The sequence below is a fragment of the Frankliniella occidentalis genome, unplaced genomic scaffold, assembly GCF_000697945.3.
Source record: "Frankliniella occidentalis isolate FOCC.00 unplaced genomic scaffold, Focc_3.1 Scaffold39, whole genome shotgun sequence".
NCBI lineage: Eukaryota > Metazoa > Arthropoda > Insecta > Thysanoptera > Thripidae > Frankliniella > Frankliniella occidentalis.
The window spans coordinates 159347-164277 of NW_026267169.1; the positions used below are offsets into that span (position 1 = coordinate 159347).

At 61.1% G+C, this 4931-nt stretch overlaps 1 protein-coding gene across 7 annotated transcripts in view; it reads right to left on the minus strand.

Annotated features, from left to right (window-relative positions):
- LOC113215748 (brain tumor protein) overlaps positions 1–4931 on the minus strand; it is a 50493-nt gene that overhangs the window by 11359 nt on the left and 34203 nt on the right. The gene's annotated exons all lie outside the window — the stretch shown is intronic.

Consider the following 4931-nt stretch of genomic DNA (forward strand, 5'->3'; position numbering starts at 1 on the left):
GGGTGGGGGAATCGCCGCTGCTGCATAGATCGCCGTATCCAGTACATATACACTACATATGCGGCATACACATCGTAGACAAGGACAATCAGAACCGGAAAGGAGAGCGGGGCGGGGCGAGGACACCAGCCAGGCGACGCAAGCAGGGAATGGAAAGGAAAACTCGTCCTCCACCAACCAGTACTTGAACCCGCGACGCCTGGTTGTGTTTCACACGGTGCTGTCGTGACGGTCATGGGCTGGGCGAGACCCCGTGGGTCGGGTGGACGGACATGGAGCATTCAGTAAATGTAGTATGCACGCAGCGCCTTCCTCGCAGGAAGCCGGGCGGACGGACGGGGCGGCGGGCAGGGGGCGGGAGGACAGACGGGAACTCAGCCAGACGGGGAATTGAACGCGACGGAGTGTGTGGGCGTGCGTGTGTGTGTGTGTGTGAGCGTTGTGATGCTATGTTTACAGTCGCGGAATGGGCCCGCGATGGTATCCTGGCCCTGCCATTGGTCGAGCACACCGACAGCAATTAACACACAAGTGGAAACGGCGACACAACGAAAAGCTACCCCCCCCCCCACTCCGACACACACATGGACAGACCCCGAGACACACACACAGCCCATAGCAGGCAGTAAGAACAACACAACAGACAGAGGCCTGCACACATGCGCCCTTCCTGCCCTGCCCCTCCTAACTCAACTATAGCTGCATTCATCTCCATACAGTAGGAATTCCGAGAGGAGCCCAGAGCAGCCGACGCCCCGCCCTGCCACCAGTGCATCCTCACGCCCCCCCCCCTCCCCTCTCCGGGCCAGACCGAGAGGCCTAGGGTAATGCAGTCAGCGGGGGGGAAATTATCATCAAGAGAACATCCCTCTCCGCCAGCAACGCAACCGGCACAACGCAAGTGCGCTATGCAGATAATAGGTATTCGACTCTGTAATAGGCTCCGTCCACATTTGTGGTACTCCTCCCAAATCTAGTACCAGGCGGCTACTCACTGTCGTGCTTACAAAGTACCACATGCACGCGCGCGGGCGGGTTGCCTACTCGCACGGGGCCATAAAGGAGCCGTGGGCAGCGAGGAGGCAAAACCCGCCCGCACCCTCGTATGCGGTACAGTATAACGACGAAAGTTGCGTGGCGCGAGTCAGCCACCAGGTACGTTTTAGTATTTTACTCTCTATTCCGGTCGTGTACACAGACGACTACAGAAATGCTGCCTGTGGCAGACTTCTGGCGGTGTACAGCTCCCCGCCCCGCCCTACACGGCATGTGTGAGGCGGTCACGCATCCCCTGCGCAGCGCGCACACCTCAGCTGCGGGACGCAGGAAGAGACACGATCAGAGAATGATCCCCTCCCCCCTCCCCCCGGCCTCTACACGCTCAGCAGGCGGCGGGGCGCCCGTAGCGTGCGCTCGTAGCGTTGCCGAAGAAAGAAGTCCCTCTTTTGACATCAAACGCGTCACATAAAGTTGGGATTTGGCGGCTCTGCCTGCAGACGCGGAGCCGGGAGGGGGCTGGGCTGTGCCTTGGTGTCGTGAGTCGCGAAGCAGCGTCGCACCACCCGGTCCCCAGAGAGGAGCGACACCATGTGCGCCTCGAGGGCGAGGAGGTTGGTGACGACGGCGGGGACTCTTACAGCGAGGACGAACGCGGGAAGGTGCGAGGACGCAGTGCGCACGGGTTGGAGGACACGGAGGGCGCGGCGGAGAGGTAGGTAGGTAAGGTAGGTAGGCAGAGGAGGAGGAGGAGGTATGGCAGGTCACAAAAAGGACCACGATGAAGAAGACGACAAAGGAGACGCAGCAGGAAGGAGAGGAGAATAAGCAGACGCAAACAAAGAGCAGGCCAAGTCGAGCAAAGGCGATCTTCTCTTCTTCCAGGCCGGGCCGGGCGGGGCACCGAGACGCGCCTCGAAGACCTGGGCCCCCAGGCCCCCAGACCCCAGATCGCCTCCGCCCCCGCCGTCGTCAGCTAGCCTGCCTGAGTGGGGCCCAGAGCCCCCAGTGAGCCCCGCTCGGGGCCAAGACGGCGGAGGAGCAGGAGGCGGAGAATGAAGGAGGAGGGAAGCAGAGAGGAGGACTACGGTTCACCGAACCAGCATAACCGAGCATACACACTGCAGGCGTGTCCGAGCCGAGCCGAGCCGGACCACGCCTGGAACGCTGACAGTGCCGAGCCGAGCCGGCTCGTGGCCTTGGAGCGAGCTGCCGAGCCCTCGTACCGGGTAATTTCGAAGCCAAGCCGCACACACACATACAAACTCACAACATTCAACACCTTGCCCTAACCGCCGACACACGTGCGGGCAGCCGGCATCACTATGGATCCTAACAGTGTAACGCCTTACGCAAAATCCACTACCAGTGCATAACGTGTTGTATATGCACCACTCGTGGCGTTGGCATTCGAACGAACCCACCCACGACGACGACACGAACAACACGCCAGAGCTGAGCGAAATGGGAGGGGGGATGTAGGAGTGAGGGAATTCCAACCACACAACGAAGGCGTTGAATCTAAATTGAAAGCCCAGCCGTCCGGCACCAGCCCAGCACGCTTATCTACGGACGGGTCCCTCCCTTTCAGACGCGAGAGCCCTCTGCGAGAGCCCTTGGAGGTCCCGCCCTGTGGCCCAAGGGCCCAAGGCCTCGGCAGGCGGGGTGGGGGAACCGGAGGTACCACCGCAGGCAGGGGCAGCTGGGGGCGCAGGTGCTGGCGGTGCTGGCGTGCGCGGCACTCGTGCGGCGGCGGGTACCCGGCAGGTGCACGCCGTGCGGGCGGACACCACCTGCCCCACCTGCCCGTTCACACGCCCGCCGCCTGCCGGGCCCGGGGCCCGGGTACTCGCCGCAAATGCCATTCACCCGCCCAGCCCAGCCCAACCCGGACCGGCCGCCGCCTCGCCTCGTGCTCTGTGCGCCCGCCTGTTATCTGTCTCGCTCCCGACATTACTACAAGACGGGTACTGTCTGGGCAGCAGGGGCTCGAGCAGCAGCAGCAGCAGCAGAGCTCCCGCCGACTCGAGTTCAGTGAGGCGGCTCTGGTGTTGCTTCCCGTGCGTGGTGGTGTGGGCTGCTTGCCGGCTGCGCTGCCGAGGACAGTGGCGCCGCCGCCGCGGCCGTCGCGCCCCGCCCACACAATACTAGGGTCTATGCCCCCCTCCCCCTCCTCCCCCCGCGCACGCACACCACAACAGCGCGCCCAGTGTTGCGGGGGGCCTAGGACACTTGGGCCCCGCGCCGCGCCCCCCGCGACTGGCTTGTTGCTGCACCCGCTGCGGGGTGGGTGGGTCGCGCCGGGGGGCCGCCGCTGCCGCCACTACGGCGATATGGCAGGCAGTCCCCACGACCGACTGCGGCGTGACCGACACTAGCCCATAGGGCACAGCGCTATCGCGTACCTCCGTCCTTGTCACACTCATGGGTGACGGGCCTTTAGGTGGGAGAGAGCGAGAAGACTAGCCACTGTGCGGAATAATCAAACAGGACCCCCACGGCTGCAGTGATAGCAAGGCGCCCGCCGGACCCGCGTCCAGTGCGTGAGAATGCCTACGCGTGGGCGGGGAGTAGAAAAAGAGAGAGGGGAGGGGGGCAGTCAAAGGACCGCGGCCGCGGCGGTGAGTCAGCCTCCGTCGCGTTGCGTCCGCCCCACCACCACACCTTGCCGGTAAAGCCGTATAGTTGTTACCGCGTCAACCTTTTTATCCTTTGCGTTGATGACCTAGACCAGGGTTTAAGTCCGCAGCGTGTCGCGCAGCTCTCACCTGCAACAGAGGAAAACAAAGAGGCCGTTAGTCCCATCTCTACGACAAACACAATACAAAATTCAAAAAAGAGGTTTTCTTTCTTTTTATTAGCTGACGTAAAAACTGAATACACGACGACGACGACGTGAGTTGAGCCGTTATTATTTGGATTACGACGAAAACAAAGAAGTTAGTGAAGAGCGCGGGAGGACGGAAAATCACCAGCGTGCCTGCGGGTCGTTCGTGCACGGCCACCCCGCCCCAGCACTGCCGGCGCTGCCCAGCGCAGGTTGATAAGCGCGGGGTGTTCTGTTTTCTCCTCTACGGTGTAACGCGCAAATAACGCGCCGAGTAGGGGGGGCTTTATAAATAGAGGACTGCGAATACTAATAATACGAGCCGAAAATGGGTCAGTTTTGCCGCAGTGTAGCTGCAGCTGCTGCTTACGAGACGCTACAAGCGAGCAGGGAGGCCGAGCTTAGTAATAAGCCAGCAACGTTCTGTGCTGGAAAATTAAAGGGAGGCCCCTATGCCCTCCTGCACCTTGAGGGAAACATAAAAGGAAGGGGAAAAAATATGGAGGAGTGATGGCGCAAGAGAGAGAGAGAGAGAGGGAAAGAGCGACAGGAGGGGAAAGGGAGCCTCACACAGTGGGAGGAGAGGGCGAGGGGGAGGGGGGAGGAGAGAGGATAAAGGCTGCGAGGCAGAGGTGATGATTTGGCTCCCGTTTCGCGTCAGCGAGAAACACGGCCCGAGGCGTCTAGCAGCGCTAGAGGTCGGATCGCCTGGAAAACGACGCCGCGCCACGAGCTGCGCAGCGAAAAACGCAACTGCTGCGAGCAACACAACAAATTTTAAATCTATTTCGTCTAAATAATTCAAAGTGCCTCCACACTCTCTACCCAAACCACGCACGGATAACAACCCCCCGCCTGCGATGCCGGCAGCAGAGCAAGCGAACCAACGTGTATAGCGCACTCACGGTCCTCTCAGCTCACGCGTATATAACAGCGAAATAAACATGACGGTGTGGTGGAGGAAGGGGAGGTGTATACGTACGTATGTATGCCCTGGGGTTTCCCCAGCACCCCCCTCCCCCTTTCAACTCTGCCACTTCGTGTCGCGCTACGAGTGTTTAAAATTGTTCCGCAGTAAAGAGGGGCAGAGGAGGGCAATGAGGAGGAG